Source organism: Oncorhynchus mykiss, chromosome 7 (genome assembly GCF_013265735.2).
Source record: "Oncorhynchus mykiss isolate Arlee chromosome 7, USDA_OmykA_1.1, whole genome shotgun sequence".
Taxonomy (NCBI): Eukaryota; Metazoa; Chordata; class Actinopteri; order Salmoniformes; family Salmonidae; genus Oncorhynchus; species Oncorhynchus mykiss.
In genome coordinates this window covers 72287907-72306468 of record NC_048571.1, presented here as the reverse complement: position 1 = coordinate 72306468, position 18562 = coordinate 72287907, and the positions used below count along the sequence as shown (strand labels likewise).

General features: G+C 43.4%; 1 protein-coding gene across 1 annotated transcript in view; it reads left to right on the top strand.

The window, feature by feature from the left end:
- LOC110528438 (protein bassoon) overlaps positions 1–18562 on the top strand; it is a 172074-nt gene that overhangs the window by 101663 nt on the left and 51849 nt on the right. The gene's annotated exons all lie outside the window — the stretch shown is intronic.

Here is an 18562-nt window from a genome sequence, read left to right as displayed (position 1 = left end):
TTTTTTATAGGTGTCCGGATTAGTGTCCCGCTCCTTGAAAGCGGCAGCTCTAGCCTTTAGCTCGATGCGGATGTTGTCTGTAATCCATGGCTTCTGGTTGGGATATGTACCCACGGTCACTGTGGGGACGACATCATTGATGCACTTATTGATGAAGCCAATGACTGAGGTGTTATACTCCTCAATGCCATTGGAGGAACACCAGAACATATTCCAGTCTGTGAAACAGTCCTGTAGCGTATGATCCGCATCATCTGACCACTTCCGTATTGAGCGAGTCAATTGGCACTTTCTGCTTTAGTTTTTGCTTGTAAGCAGGAATCAGGAGGATATAATTATGGTCAGATTTGCCAGATGGAGGGCGGGGGAGAGCTTTGTTTGCATCTCTGTGTGTGTAATAAAGGTGGTCTAGAGTTTTTTTTCTCTGGTTGCACATACGGGTAAAAATGTGGTAAAACTGATTTATGTTTGCCTGCATTAAAGTCCCCGGACACTAGGAGCATCGCTTCTGGGTGAGCATTTTTTTGTTTGCTTATGGCCTTATAGAGTTGGTTGAGAGCGGTCTTAGTGCCAGCATCGGTCTTTGGTGGTAAAGAGACGGTTACGAATAATATAGATGAGAACTCTCTTGGTAGATAGTGTGGTCTACAGCTTATCATAAGACACTCTATGAGCATTACCTTGAGTGTGCAATAGTGTGCAATCACAGCAGCAAGATTTGTGAACTTTTGACACAAGAAAAGGACAACAAGTGAAGAACAAACACCATTGTAAATACAACCCCTATTTATGTTTATTTTCCCTTTTGTACTTCAACTATTTGCACATTGTTACAACACTGTATATAGAATGCCTTTATTTTTTTGGAACTTCTGTGAGTGTCATGATTACTGTTCATTTTTTAAATGGGCAGCTAGTGGAAACAGGCCAGCTCCTAGTTGGCACCACTCCTCCAGGGATGTAAACTAGTCACCTTCCGGCGAAATTCACCATTTTGAATCCAAAATAGGTGACCTACGTGATCCGTGTAGATCAAATGAGAAAAGATGACTACCGGCTGTAAGCGAACGAGTGATGCTTGTTTGCAGCAATACTGGCTGCTGTATCCAAGGCTCAGCCAATCGTTTACATAACAACAGAATGCAGCGCACCACGCGACTGAAGACAGAAGAGACAACCAACTTACTAGTTACAGCAAATAATGTTTATTTTATTTTATTTATTTCACCTTTATTTAACCAGGTAGGCTAGTTGAGAACAAGTTCTCATTTGCAACTGCGACATGGCCAAGATAAAGCATAGCAGTTCGACATATACAACAACACAGAGTTACACATGGAATAAACAAGACATACAGTCAATAATACAGTAGAAAAAAAGAAAACAAAAAGTCTATAGACAGTGAGTGCAAATGAGGTAAGATAAGGGAGTTCTTATGGCTGAGATCCCGCTAACGGGATCAATAGGACAACAGACAGTGAAAGTGCAGGTCTCCAAATTCAAACAACATAAATCTCATAATAAAAATTCCTCAAACATACAAGTATTTTACACCATTTTAAAGATACACTTCTTGTTAATCCCACCACCGTGTCCGATTTCAAATAGGCTTTACGTCGAGAGCACCACAAACAATTATGTTAGGTGAGTGCCTATTCACAGAAAAACACAGCCATTTTTCCAGCCAAAGAGAGGAGTCACAAAAAGCAGAAATAGAGATAAATGAATCACTAACCTTTGATGATCTTCATCAGATGACAATCATAGGACTTCATGTTACACCATACATGTATGTTTTGTTCGATAAAGTTCATATTTATATCCAAAAATCTCAGTATACATCGTCGCGTTATGTTCAGTAGTTCCAAAAACATCCGGAGATTTTGCAGAGAGCCATATCAATTTACAGAAATACTCATCATAAATGTTGATGAAAATACAAGTGTTATACATGGAACTTTAGATAAACTTCTCCTTAATGCAACCGCTGTGTCAGATTTCAAAAAAGCAAACCATGCAATAATCTGAGGAAAGCTCTCAGAGACAAAAACAAGCCAAACAGCTATCCACCATGTTGTGTAGTCAACATAAGTCAGAAATGGCATTATAAATATTCACTTACCTTTGATGATCTTCATCAGAATGCACTTCCAGGAATCCCAGTTCCACAATAAAAGTTTGATTTGTTCGATAAAGTTCATAATTTATGTCCAAATACCTCCTTTTTGTTAGCGAGATCAGCCCAGTAATCCAAATTCATGACGCGCGAGCAGACGAGCAGACGACAAGTCAAAAGGTTCCGTTATCGTCCGTAGAAACATGTCAAACGATGTATAGAATCAATCTTTGGGATGTTTTTAACATAAATCTTCAATAATGTTCCAACCGGAGAATTCCTTTGTCTGTAGAAATGCAATGGAACAGAGCTCGCTCTCACATGAACGAGTGTCACCAGCTCGTGGCTCTCTGGCAGACCTCTGACTCATTCCCCTCTCATTCCCCCCTTCTTCACAGTAGAAGCATCAAATAAGGTATCTAGTGGAAGCCATAGGAAGTGCAACATGACCAATATCCCACTGTATCTTCAATAGGGAATGAGTTGAAAAACTACAAACCTCAGATTTCCCACTTCCTGGTTGGATTTTTCCTCAGTTCTGTTATACTCACAGACATCATTCAAACAGTTTTAGAAACTTCAGAGTGTTTTCTATCCAAATATACTAATAACATGCATATCTTAGCTTCTGGGACTGAGTCGCAGGCAGTGTACTCTGGGCACCTCTGGGCACCTTATTCATCCAAGCTACTCAATACTGCCCCCAGCCATAAGAAGTTTTAAGAAAATAAATAGGCCATGGTGGTGAATTAATTACAATATAGCAATTAAACACTGGAATGGTAGATGTGCCGAAGATGAATGTGCAAGTAGAGATACTGGAATGCAAAGGAGTAAAATAAATAAAGAAATACAGTATGGGGATGAGGTAGTTGGGTGGGCTGTTTACAGATTGGCTATGTTCAGGTGCAGTGATCTGTGAGCTGCTCTGACAGCTGGTGCTTAAAGCAGGTGAGGGAGATATGAGTCTTCAGCTCCAGTGATTTTTGAAGTTCGTTCCAGTCATTGGAAGCAGAGAACTGGAAGGAAAGGCGGCTAAAGTTGCTGGAGGGCATGCTACGAGTGTGTGCTGTTATGGTGACCAGTGAGCTGAGATAAGGCGGGGCTTTTCCTAGCAGAGACTTGTAGATGACCTGGAGCCAGTGGGTTTGGCGACGAGAGTGAAGCGAGGGCCAGCCAACGAGAGAGTACAGGTCGCAGTGGTGGGTAGTATATGGGGCTTTGGTGACAAAACGGATGGCACTGTGATAGACTGTATCCTTTTTGTTGAGTAGAGTGTTGGAGGCTATTTTGTAAATGACATCGCCAAAGCCGAGGATCGGTAGGATGGTCAGTTTTATGTTTGGCAGCATGAGTGAAGGATGCTTTGTTGCGAAATAGGAAGCCAATTCTAGATTTAACTTTGGATTGGAGATGTTTGATGTGAGTCTGGAAGGAAAGTTTACAGTCTAACCAGACACCTAGGTATTTGTAGTTATCCACATATTCTAAGTCAGAGCCGTCCAGAGTAGTGATGCTGGACGGGCGGGCAGGTGCGGGCAGTGGTCGGTTGAAGAGCAGTTCATGGCGAGTTTAACTGAGTTTATGGTGTGAAAATGAGCTTGCTAATAAGTCTGACAGCTAACGTTAGCTAACATCAGATGAGCAAACATTAGATAAATGTTGATCCATGGAGAGTTTGTGTCCACGAAAACCTTATTTGAGGAGGGTCTGCTCAGGGTCTGTATTCATAAAACTGAGCGCTGATCTAGGATCAGGTCCCCTAGGATCAGGTCCCCCTGTCCATGTAATCTTAGAACAGAACTCCTACTTTAAGATACTTTGTGAATATGGGCCTGCCTTGCTGACATATGATCTCTCCAGATTGGGAATGATACAGTAAACACTTATGTAACCATCGTAATATTCCTTCTTCCATTCCATCAATCACCCTGGTTAGTGGAGAAACAGGAAGTGCTGTCAGATGATCCCCCACCCTAAACACCTGAGTAATTGAGTTGTTTGTGCACAGTACTCCTGCTGCATTTCCCTAATGGAGATGGTTAATGAACACTTTCCTTTGTTTACAACACAGGCACATTAACACCATGCATTTACAATGCTAAATGATTAATACCATTCAGCAGACACTTTTATCCAAAGTGAATAATAGTAGTGTGTGCATACATGTTCTTATGGGTGGTCCCAGTGGGAATCTAATCCACAACCCTGGCACTGCAAGCACCATGCTCTAACAACTGAGCCACCATGCTCTACTAACTGAGCCACCATGCTCTACCAACTGAGCCATTATGCTCTACCAACTGAGCCACCAAGCTCTACCAACTGAGCCACCATGCTCTACCAACTGAGGCACCATGCTCTACCAACTGAGCCACCATGCTCTACCAACTGAGCCACCATGCTCTACCAACTGAGCCACCAAGCTCTACCAACTGAGCCACCATGCTCTACCAACTGAGCCACCAAGCTCTACCAACTGAGCCACCAAGCTCTACCAACTGAGCCACCATGCTCTACCAACTGAGCCACCAAGCTCTACCAACTGAGCCACCATGCTCTACCAACTGAGGTACCATGCTCTACCAACTGAGCCACCAAGCTCTACCAACTGAGCCACCATGCTCTACCAACTGAGGCACCATGCTCTACCAACTGAGCCACCATGCTCTACCAACCGAGCCACCATGCTCCACCAACCGAGGCACCATGGGTTGTATTTACAATGGTGTGTGTTCTTCACTGGTTGCCCTTTTCTCGTGGCAACAGGTCACAAATCTTGCTGCTGTGATGGCACACTGTGGAATTTCACCCAGTAGATATGGGAGTTTTTCAAAATTGGATTTGTTTTCGAATTCTTTGTGGATCTGTGTAATCTGAGGGAAATATGTCTCTCTAATATGGTCATACATTGGGCAGGAGGTTAGGAAGTGCAGCTCAGTTTCCACCTCATTTTGTGGGCAGTGTGCACATAGCCTGTCTTCTCTTGAGAGCCATGTCTGCCTACGGCGGCCTTTCTCAATAGCAAGGCTATGCTCACTGAGTCTGTACATAGTCAAAGCTTTCCTTAATTTTGGGTCAGTCACAGTGGTCAGGTATTCTGCCGCTGTGTACTCTCTGTGTAGGGCCAAATTGCATTCTAGTTAGCTCTGTTTTTTTGTTAATTCTTTCCAATGTGTCAAGTAATTATCTTTTTGTTTTCTCATGATTTGGTTGGGTCTAATTGTGCTGCTGTCCTGGGGCTCTGTAGGGTGTGTTTTTGTTTGTGAACAGAGCCCCAGGACCAGCTTGCTTAGGGGACTCTTCTCCAGGTTCATCTCTCTGTAGGTGATGGCTTTGTTGTGGAAGGTTTGGGAATCGCTTCCTTTTAGGTGGTTATAGAATTTAACGTCTCTTTTCTGGATTTTGATAATTAGTGGGTATCGGCCTAATTCTGCTCTGCATGCATTATTTGGTGTCTTACGTTGTACACAAAGGATATTTTTGCAGAATTCTGCGTGCAGAGTCTCAATTTGGTGTTTGTCCCATCTTGTGAAGTCTTGGTTGGTGAGCGGACCCCAGACCTCACAACTATAAAGGGCAATGGGCTCTATGACTGATTCAAGTATTTTTAGCCAAATCCTAATTGGTATGTTGAAATTTATGTTCCTTTTGATGGCATAGAATGCCCTTCTTGCCTTGTCTCTCTCTCTCTCTCTCTCTCTCTCTCTCTCTCTCTCTCTCTCTCTCTCTCTCTCTCTCTCTCTCTCTCTCTCTCTCTCTCTCTCTCTCTCTCTCTCTCTCTCTCTCTCTCTCTCTCTCTCTCTCTCTCTCTCTCTCTCTCTCTCTCTCTCTCTCTCTCTCTCTCTCACACACACAGGTGTGCTGTAAGGGTGTTACTGACTACTACTGCTACTTCTACTACTACTATTATTATTATTGTTATTATTACTATTCTACCACTATTACTATTATTACTACTACTACTACTGTTACTTCTACTACTGCATTACTATTACTACTACTACTATTACTTATACTACGACTACAACTACTATTACCATTACTACTATTAGTACTACTACTATTACTGCTATACTACTACTATTACTACCACTACTATTACTACTATTAACACTACTACCATTGCTACTATTAATATTACTACTATTACTACGTATATTACTACTCTTAATACTACTACTATTACGTTTATTACCACTATTAATACTACTACTATTACCAATGTTACTACTATTAATACTACAATCCTTACAACTATTAATACTATTACTACTATTAATAGTACTGCTATTACTACTATCATTACAACTACCTATATTACTATTATTATTTCTATTACTACTATTAATACTAATCCCACTATTACTTACTTCTATTACTACTACTACTACTATTAATGCTACTACTACTACCACTACTGTTACTTCTATTAATACTACTACTATTACTACGTTGACTTATTTTGCTACTATTAATACTCTTACTACTCTTATTTGTATTACTAATATTACTACTATTACTTATTTATTTTACCTTTATTTAACTAGGCAAGTCAGTTAAGAACAAATTCTTATTTGAACAAGGCACTAGGAACTAGGGGCAGAACGACAGATTTGTACCTTGTCAGCTAGTACCTTGTCAGCTCGGGGATTTGAACTTGCAACCTTTAGGTTACTAGTCCAACCACTAGGCTACGCTGCCGCCCCTATTGACACTAATATTATTACAGTTAATACTGTTACTACTACTACTATTAATACTACTACTACTACTACTACTACTACTACTATTACTTTGACTACTACTACTATTACTATTATTACTACTGCTACTACTATTATTACTACTACTACTATTACTGTTACTACTACTTCTACTGCATTACTATTACTACTATTAATACTACTACTATTACTACTGTTACTAGTATTACTACTATTAATACTACTACTACTACTGCTACTAGTACGACTATTAATACTACTACTACTATTAATACTGCTACTACTACTACTATTACTACTATTAATACTACTACTACTACTATTACTACTATGGTGATGAAAGAGTAGTGATAGGATCTCTCTGTTTGCTGAGCCCGCTCTCTGTCTGTGTGTGTGTGTGTGTGTGTGTGTGTGTGTGTGTGTGTGTGCGTGTTCGTTCGCCCATGTGTGTGTACGCTTACATCCAAGTGTGTGTGTGTTAGACACATTTCCCTAGTCACCTCAGGCTAACCCCATTGTCACCTGGCTGGCAGTGGGGTCCCCTGCTCTGCTGATGTTAATAATTAACAGTGACACTGGGCCACACTAACCTTCACTCTTCAACCATTCATTCTCAGCTGGATGTTTCTCCTCTGCTGAGCAGCATCATTATCCTGGCCAGCTACTACGCTGTGCATTAATTATGACCTCCATCTTTCTTGTTTACTCATCATCATACACTAGGTACTCCATCTCAGCTGTTGTTGCTTTAACGGTGTAGGTTAGGACAGGAAGGGTCAGACGTGGTCCTCTGACCAAGGGTGCGTCCCAAATGGTGTAATACACTACTTTTGACCTTGGCCCCTGATATGGGAAATAGGGTTCCATTTGGTAGGCACACCAACGCTTTGTCCTCCTCTCAGAGCTACTCTTTATAGAGGGCCTATTGTACTCATGAGTACGGTGTCCATGTCAGGACAGCCCCAGTCTCTGTACAGATGAATCAGGAACAAAGCTGTTTCAGTGGTGATTTTTAGCTGCCACGGTAGTGATTTTGTGAGTGACAAGTGACGGAAAGATATGAGGAGCAGGGCCAGAGGTGTGAAAAGAGAGAGAGAGATGATACATATTGATAATGAGCACCTGAGATATTCCTGGCCACTGGGCCACCACTGTGTTGTGACATTTAATGGTGGCTGACATTTCATGGTCCCAGTGTGTGTCCCAACGCCCAGTAGAGAGCATGTGGGAGAGAAGGTCCTGCTGGGAACTGGTTATCTCCCAGGAGTACAGTAGCCTGGATGTTCCCTAATGGCACCCTATTCCCTACACAGTATAGTGCACCTGTCCCAGGTGTGTGACTGTCCCAGGTATGTCACTGTCCCAGGTGTGTCACTGTCCCAGGTGTGTCACTGTCCCAGGTGTGTCACTGTCCCAGGTGTGTGACTGTCCCAGGTGTGTCACTGTCCCAGGTGTGTCACTGTCCCAGGTGTGTCACTGTCCCAGGTGTGTCACCGTCCCAGGTGTGTCACCATTCCAGGTGTGTGACTATCTCAGGTATGTCACTGTCCCAGGTGTGTCACTGTCCCAGGTGTGTGACTATCTCAGGTATGTCACTGTCCCAGGTGTGTCACTGTCCCAGGTGTGTCACTGTCCCAGGTGTGTCACTGTCCCAGGTGTGTCACTGTCCCAGGTGTGTGACTGTCCCAGGTATGTCACTGTCCCAGGTGTGTCACTGTCCCAGGTGTGTCACCATTCCAGGTGTGTGACTATCTCAGGTGTGTGACTGTCCTAGGTGTGTGACTGTCCTAGGTGTGTGACTGTCCCAGGTGTGTCACCGTCCCAGGTGTGTGACTGTCCCAGGTGTGTCACCGTCCCAGGTGTGTAATGAGGCTGTATATCCCAGTGTTTGTGTCCAAGTTTGTTTGTTTCTTTCTATGTGAGAATGTGTCGACAAGCAATGCAGTGATGATGTGTGTGAATGTGTGCATGCGTATGTGGCTGTCTGTAATGATTTGTGTATGTGTATTTGTGATCATCTGTGTGTGTGTCTTTGTGTATGCTTGTGTCTGTTCATTCATGTTTGTGTGTTGGTGTTATGGGTGTGTGTACTTCCCAGTCTGCACTCTGCCTGCCTGCTTCCATTTCCCTGTCTATGATTCAGATGAGAAAGTGTTGTCTCTGGCTCCCTCCATAGGTGACAGGTGTTAAAACTCCTATAGCCTTCTCCTATAGGCTTCTGTACTCTACTCCTATAGCCTTCTCCTATAGCCTCCTCCTATAGCCCTCTGTACTCTACTAGCCTTCTGTACTCTACTCCTATAACCCTCTGTACTCTACTCCTATAACCCTCTGTACTCTACTCCTATAGCCTACTGTACTATTTTCCTATAGCCTTCTGTACTCTACTCCTACAGCCTTCTGTACCCTACTCCTATAGCCTTCTGTACTCTACTCCTATAGCCCTCTGTACTCTACTCCTATAACCCCTGTACTCTACTCCTATAGCCTTCTGTACTCTACTCCTATAGCCCTCTGTACTCTACTCCTATAACCCTCTGTACTCTACTCCTATAGCCCTCTGTACTCTACTCCTATAACCCTCTGTACTCTACTCCTATAGCCTTATGTACTCTACTCCTATAGCCTTCTGTACTCTACTCCTATAGCCCTCTGTACTCTACTCCTATAACCCTCTGTACTCTACTCCTATAGCCCTCTGTACTCTACTCCTATAACCCTCTGTACTCTACTCCTATAGCCTTATGTACTCTACTCCTATAGCCCTCTGTACTCTACTCATATAACCCTCTGTACTCTACTCCTATAGCCTTCTATACTATTTTCCTGTAGCCTGCTGTACTCTACTCCTATAGCCCTCTGTACTGTACTCCACTCCTATAGCCTTCTGTACTCTACTCCTATGGCCTTCTGTACTCTACTCCTATAGCCCTCTGTACTCTACTCCTATAGCCTACTGTACTCTACTCCTATAGCCTTCTGTACTCTTCTCCCATAGCCTTCTGTACTCTACTCCTGTAGCCTTCTGTACTCAACTCTTATAGCCCTCTGTACTCTACTCCTATAGCCCTCTGTACTCTGCTCCTACAGCCCTGTACTCTACTCCTATAGCCTTCTGTAGTCTACTCCTTCCCTATTGTCTTTAATAGCACTTCATACATCATTCAACTTCTGTTGTTGACACTCTGGAAAAGGCGCAATGCTCGCTCGCCATTATTATTTTATTTATTTAAACAACCAGCTTCTTTAAAGTAATTATGTCATTTTAAAATTATCTGAAAACTAAGCATCTCAATATAAAACAAAAAGTTATGTCTAATCAGGTAATGCCAAATTCCATTCTGAAGGAAGTTTGCTTCAAATTAATTTCCCTGTCATTAGGTGTGTTTTTGTCAACCTCCCTTCTAACTAGTCCTTGTGAGCATGAGAGGGGAAAACAGAAGGGTTATAATATTTTGTAGCTTAAACTGTTCAGACGCCAGAGTCAATTTCATGTGTAGAAACAATTATCAACATGCCACATAGGCACTAAAAAAAGCGAACAAAACGTTAGAAACCACACTACAGACATCCACTATAGTATCTGTCAATTTGCACTGAACGTCGAATTTTGTCAGGGATTTATGTGCAGATATTTTATTAATGTTCAGAATTGATCAAAGGGCTAAAGTAATAACGGGATGGATCTGTTGAATAGCCCCGGAGAAGCTACTTATCAAACAACACAAATGTGTCTGATGACTCTTGATACATTCCTGAGTCAGTCAGTCAGTCAGTTGTCATCATGCTTTGTGAACTGGTGGAATGTATGTAGAGAGGGGCTGCCTAGGACTGCCTGTGTTGTTCTTTGAAGTGGATCTAACACCCAGTATGACTGACAGACAGCACCATCTGTGTTATTCTGCTCTGTCTATGGAGGTGTGAATAGTGTGTGTGTGTGTTTGGGGTAGGGGCTTTTGTGTGTGTGTGTGTGTGTGTGTGTGTGTGTGTGCCTGCGTGTTTTGGAGACAATGGGAAAAGAGGACGGTAGTGAGTGACCTACCTGACCCATCTCACACCAGAGAAAGAGAGAGATACTAGGGAGTTTGTGCGTGTGTGTGTTTGTCTCAGTTTGCCGCTTCGTTCTGTAAAGGAAGGCCATTATTCACTGACACAGACTTTCTGTAGCAACAAAGCATCCTATCCTATGGGAGAAGTTACCTAGTGACCTATTGTTATCCTTACATTACTGACTTTATAATCATCCTTCTCTTGCTTACATTATGAGGTTGTTGCTGGCTAGTGTTAGTCTTATCCAGACTTTCTGCTTTTCCTTCACTCTGCTGTCCAACTCATCCCAAACCATCTCAATTAGGTTGAGGTCAGGTGATTGTGGAGGCCAGGTCATCTGATGCAGCACTCCATCACTCTCCTTCTTGGTCAAATAGCCCTTACACAGCCTGGAGGTGTGCTTTGGGTCATTGTCCTGTTGAAAAACAAATGATAGTCCCACTAGGTGCAAATGGGATGGCGTATCGCTGCAGAATGCTGTGGTAGCCGTGCTGGTTAACTGTGCCTTGAATTCTAAATAAATCACCGACAGGGTCACCATCAAAGCACCCACACACCATCACACCTCCTCCATACTTCACGGTGGGAACCACACATGCAGAGATCATCCATTCATCTACACTGCGTCTCACAAAGACACGCAGGTTGGAACCAAAAATCTCAAATTTGAACTCATCAGACCACAGGACAGATTTCACTGGTCTAATGTCCTTTGCTGGTGTTTCTTGGACAAAGCAATTCTCTCTTCTTATTGGTGTCCTTTAGTAGTGGTTTCTTTGCAGCAATTCGACCATAAAGGCCTGATTCACACAGTCTCCTCTGAACAGTTGATGTTGAGATGTGTCTGTTACTTGAACTCTGTGAAGAATTTGGGCTGCAATCTGAGGTGCAGTTTAACTCTAATGAACTTATCCTCTGCAGCAGAGGTAACTCTGTGTCTTCCTTTCCTGTGGCGGTCCTCATGAGAGCCAGTTTCATTGTAGTTCTTGATGGTTTTTGCGACTGCACTTGAATAAACTTTCAAAGCTCTGACTGACCTTCATGTGTTAAAGTAATGATGGACTGTCGTTTCTCTTTGCTTATTTGAGCTGTTCTTGCCATAATATGGACTTGGTCTTTTACCAAAAAGGACTATCTTCTGTATACCACCCCTACCTAACTTCACAGATCTTCATTGTAAAGGGTTTAAACACTGTTTCTCATGCTTGTTCAATGAACCATAAACAATTAATGAACATGCACCTGTGGAACGGTCGTTAAGACAATAACAGCTTATAGACGGTAAGCAATTAAGGTCACAGTTATGAAAACTTAGGACACTAAAGAGGCCTTTCTACTGACTCTGAAAAATAGCAAAAGAAAGATGCCCAGGGTCCCTGCTCATCTGCTTGCATGCTGCAAGGAGGCATGAGGACTGCAGATGTGGCCAGGGCAATAAATTACAAATGACATCACACCTGCGGGACAGGTACAGGATGGCAACAACAACTGCCCGAGTTACACCAGGAATGCACAATCCCTCCATCAGTGCTCAGACTGTCTGCAATAGGCTGAGAGAGGCTGGACTGAGGGCTTGTAGGCCTGTTGTAAGGCAGGTTCTCATCAGACATCACTGGCAACAACTTCGCCTATGGGCATAAACCCACCGTTGCTGGACCAGATAGGACTGGCAAAAAGTGCTTTTCACTGATGAGTTGCGGTTTTGTCTCACCAGGTGCGATGGTCAGATTCACGTTTATCATTGAAGGAATGAGCATTACACAGAGGCCTGTACTCTGGAGCGAGACCGATTTGGAGGTGGAGGGTCCGTCATGGTCTGGGGCGGTGTGTCACAGCATCATCGGACTGAGCTTGTTGTCATTGCAGTTAATCTCAATGCTGTGCGTTACAGGGAAGACATCCCTCTCCCTCATGTGGTACCCTTCCTGCAGGCTCCTCCTGACATGACCCTCCAGCATGACAATGCCACCAGCCATACTGCTCGTTCTGTGTGTGATTTCCTGCAAGACAGGAATGTCAGTGTTCTGCCATGGTCAGCGAAGAGCACGGATCTCAATCCCATTGAGCACGTCTGGGACCTGTTGGATCGGAGGGTGAGGGCTAGGGCCATTCCCCCCAGAAATGTCTGGAAACTTGCAGGTGCCTTGGTGGAAGAGTGGAGTAACATCTCACAGCAAGAACTGGCAAATCTGGTGCAGTCCATGAGGAGGAGATGCACTGGGGTACTTAATGCAGCTGGTGGCCACACCAGATACTGACTGTTACTTATGATTTTGACCCCCCCTTTGTTCAGGGACACATTATTCAATTTCTGTTAGTCACATGTCTGTGAATCTTGTTCAGTTTATGTCTCAGTTGTTGATACTTGCTATGTTCATACACATATTTATTTTTTGTTAAGTTTTCTGAAAATAAACGCAGTTGACAGTGAGACGACGTTTCTTTTTTTTGCTGAGTTTATATATATATCAACAAATTGGCAATGGAACTAGAACAGTCTGCAGCACCCAGTCTCACACTACTAGAATCTACTAGAATCTGTCTACTGGTTGCCGATGATCTTGTGCTTCTGTCCCCAACAAAGAAGGGCCTACAGCAGCACCTAGATCTTCTGAACAGATTCTGTCAGATCTGGGCCCTGACATACATTTCAGTAAGACAAAAATAATGGTGTTCCAGAAAAGGTCCAGTTGCCAGGACCACAAATACAAATTCCATCTAGACACCGTTGCCATAGAGCACACAAAAAAATGATACCTACCTCGCCCTAAACATCAGCACCTCAGGTAACTTCCACAAAGTGTTGAACAATCTGAGAGACAAGGCAAGGAGGACCTTCTACGCCATTAAAATTAACATAAAATTCGACATCGCAATTAGGATCTGGCTAAAAATACTTGAATTTCTGTTATAGAACCCATTCTGCAAAAACATCCTTTGTGTACAACTTAAAACACCAAATAATGCATGCAGAGCAGAATTAGGATGATACCTGATAATTATCAAAATCCAGAAAAGAGCCATTATATTCTACAACCTCCTAAAAGGAAGCGATTCCCAAACCTTCCATAACAAAGCCATCACCTACAGAGAGAGATTATCCTAGAAAAGAGTCCCCTAAGCAAGCTGGTCCTGGAGCTCTGTTCACAAACACAAACAGACCCCACAGGGCCCCAGGACAGCAACACGATAAGACCCAACCAAATCATGAGAAATCAATAAGATAATTGCTTTAGACATTGAAAAGAATCAACCAAAAAACAGACTACACTGGAATGCTATTTGGCCCTAAACAGAGAGTACACAGTGGCAGAATACCTGACCACTGTGACTGACCCAAATTGAAGGAAAGCTTTGACTATGTACAGACTCAGTGTAACAAAGACGCAGGGAGTCAGGAAGCAGGTGCAGTTGGAGAGTTTATTAAGAACTAACATAGAGTGAATACACAAATAAGAATGGCGTCTAAACATGAACACAGAAACAATACTGTCTGATGGGTGATAACAAGGGAGTGCTAGATAAAGAGAGAGTAATCAGGGAAGTGATGAAGTCCAGGTGTGCCTAATGAAGGTTGCCAGGTGTGTGTAATGATTGGTTGCCAGGACTGGTGGTTAGTAGACTGGCGACATCGAGCGCCGGTGAGGGGGACCGGAAGTACAGTAGACGGAGGGGTGTCGTGTGGGACGGCATCCGGCAGGGGACCAGGAACCACCGGCCTGAGGTGAAAAGAGTGTTGAGATCCGGTAGTTAGTGGGGAGCTGTAATTAGTAAGTTACTTCATTGACCCTCCGGAGGACTTTGAATGCCCCACAAACTGGGGGCTCAGCTTTCGTCAGGGCAGGCGGAGCGGGAGGTTCCTGGTGGAGAGCCAGACATGATCACCAGGATGGAACACGGGTGCCTCACTGCAGTGGTGGTCCACCTGCTCCTTCTGTTGGAGCCTCACGTGGGCAGCTTTCCAAACCTCCTCTACTCACCGGAACCACTCGTCCACCGCAGGGCCTTCAGTCTGGCTCGGGGTACACAGGGCCAGGGCCGGCGAGCACCGGAGAGGGGGAGTGGGAGTGACGTGCCACTCAGTGAGCATAGCCTTGCTATTGGGAGAAGACAGGCGATGTGCACACTGCCCACAAAATGAGGTGGAAACTGAGCTGCACTTCCTAAACCCTTTCCAAATGTATGATTATATTAAAGACACATATTTCCATCAGATTACACAGAACCACAAAGAATTATAAAACAAATTCAATTTTGATTGTTGCCACAAGAATAGGAAAACCAGTGAAGAACAAACACCATTGTAAAAACAACCTATATTTATGTTTATTTATTTTCCCTTCTGTAGTTTAACTATTTGCACATCGTTACAACACTTTACAAAGCCATAATATGACATTTGAAATATCTCTATTCCTATGAACATTTAATTCAATAAAATTCAAAGGGCTTTATTGGCATGGGAAACACATTGCCAAAGCAAGTGAAATAAATAATAAACAATTACTGATTGTTTATTTCACTCGTTTATTATCTATTTCACTTGCTGTGGCAATGTAAACATATGTTTCCCATGCCAATAAAGCCCCCTTTGAATTGAATGAAATGGATAGAGAAAGAGGACAAGGGGGTAGAGAGAGAAAGAGAGAAGGGAATAGAGAGAGAGCGAGAGAGAGAGAGAGTATGGGGATAGAAAGAGACACAGAGAGAGAGAGAGAGAGAGATAGAGAGAGAGAGAAAGTAAGCAAGAGAGAGAGAGAGTAAGCGAGAGAGAGAGAGAGAGAGAGAGAGTAAGCGAGAGAGAGAGAGCGAGAGAGATGGGGGTGGCTGCTACCTGTTGATGCCAGGAGTTCCTCTGGAGGAACACCCTCCCCCCCGTTCAGCTCAAACGGTGGCGCATGGAACGCAAAAATATTCTTAGAAATATTTAACCTCCACACATTAACAAGTCCAATAGCTCAAATGAAAGATAAACACCTTGTTCATCTACCCAGCATGTCAGATTTTTAAAATGTTTTACGGCGAAAACACACCACACATTTATATTAGACCACCACCGAAACAAAGACAAGCGGCAGCCATTTTGTCCCAGAAAATATAAAATTATAAAAGCAGGATTAAAAAATAAATCGCTCACTAACCTTTTGAAAATCTTCCATATATATCCATAAATGTCCATTTACAGTGTACTCATGTTCAGAAATTACTCAAAAATGCCCGCAGGAAATCTAGGTAGCTCGGCAAGATAACGTAAATAGACATCATAAACTTTGGCTAAATATACATGTTCTACATATAGTTAGAAAGATACACTGCTTCTTTATGCAACCTCTGTGTTAGATTTATTTTTAACGTTACAGAAATCGCACACTATTTCATATGCTGAGACAGCGCTCAGTTCCAAGCTACATTTCCACGTAATGTTGGAGTCAACAGAAACACAGATTTAAGCATAAATATTCCCTTACCTTCGATGGTCTTCGTTCAGAATGTTCTGGAAGGGTTCATACTTACCCAATACATCGTTTGGTTTCAAGTCTTGCGTCTTTGTATTAGCTACTGCTAATAACATCAGCTGAAATGCACCCAAAACGTCCTCCGGTCCGGATAAGTTGCGCATCAAAACTTCAAAATTACACATTATATGTCGACTAAACAGGTCAAACTAAGTGCAGAAGCAAGCTTTATGATGTTTTAGACGTGCAAAACAAACTTCAATTCAACCGGGCATCGTTTGCTCTTCCCAGGAGTGCTGGAACAAAGGAATGGCTGTGACCAATTCGCGCCCTAACGCACAGGTTTTTTTATCGCGACACTTACTCCAATCACTCCTATAGGGCCAATTCTCGCGCGATTTGAACGATTGAACGCTCTAAAGAAAGAGGACATCTAGTGGAAGAGATGGAAAGTGTCCCCAGATCCATAAGTGGTCGGGAAGGGTGGGGGCCATGACGTCAAAGTTGCTCCAACTTTCATGGCCACAAAAACTAGTTTGGAAGAATGCATGCCCTGTGAGTTCTGCTATACTTACAGACATAATTCCAACGGTTTTAGAAGCTTTAGAGTGTTTTCTATCCAATAATAATTATTATATGCATATATTAGCAATTTTTGATATTTTTTTTTTCAGTTTACTAGGGGTACCCAATTTCTCCAAAGGGGGCGTAAATCTGCCATGCCCTCAAAAGGCTTTAGCCAAAGCACTCCACATGAATAATTATTCCTTCCCAGTCTTCTGGTTTCTCTCTATCCTCCTCTCTCTCTCTCTCTCTCTCTCTCTCTCTCTCTCTCTCTCTCGCTTTATCCACTTCTCTCTCTCTCCTCCTTCCCTCTCTCTCTCTCTCTTGAAATCTCCATTCCCTCTCTCCCTCTCTCTCTTTAACCCCCACCCCCTCTCTCTCATATCTCTCTTTCCCACACAGTGACATTACACCGAATCAGTAAAGGAACACGAGAGGGGCATGTTGGGCAGCACAAACGTGTGACAGGAAGCGAGCTCCAGAAATTCTTAATAGCATTCCCTTATTAGCATTTACATTAACATCTTCCTGCTGTTTGGGTGTCAGCCAGTGATACGCCTGTAGTTAATGGATGGGGTCTTCCAGCTGACATAGGAGTCCACAGGGACCAGGGCCTGTGTGATGTTTGCCTCTATCGCTCTCCCTCTTCAGGCCAACTCCTCCAGATGTCTGTGTGACAGTGGGGGTGGGGGGGGGGGGACTATGTATGATTGCGTGTGTGTGTGCTTTGTTACTGTGTTAGGATGGTTTAATGAATATGCATGTCTGGGTTCGTCTGACAGTATGCGTGTGGGCCCTTGAGGTTATAATATTATACAAAATATGGAAATTGTTTGTCTTTTTACTCTCCCCTTTTTTCTGTCTACTTCCTCCTCCCACAAACCCAACACACACCAACACAACACAAACCCAACACACACCAACACAACACAAACCCAACACACACCAACACAAATCCCACACGCACGCACTCACACAAACCCAACACACACCAACACAACACAAACCCAACACACACCAACACAACACAAACCCAACACACACCAACACAAATCCCACACGCACGCACTCACACAAACCCAACACACACCAACACAACACAAACCCAACACACACCAACACAACACAAACCCAACACACACCAACACAAATCCCACACGCACGCACTCACACAAACCCAACACACACCAACACAACACAAACCCAACACACACCAACACAACACAAACCCAACACACACCAACACAAACCCAACACACACCCATACAAATCCAACACACACCCACACAAACCCAACACACACCCACACCAACCCAACACACACCAACACAAACCCAACACACACCCATACAAATCCAACACACACCCACACAAACCCAGCACACACCCACACAAACCCAACACACACCAACACAACACAAACCCAACACACACCAACACAAATCCCACACGCACTCACACAAACCCAACACACACCAACCCAACACACACCCACACAAACCCAACACACACCAACACAAACCCAACACACACCCATACAAATCCAACACACACCCACACAAACCCAGCCCACACCAACACAAGCCCAACCCAACCCACACCAACATAAACCCAACACACACCCACACCAAGACAAACCAAACACAGAT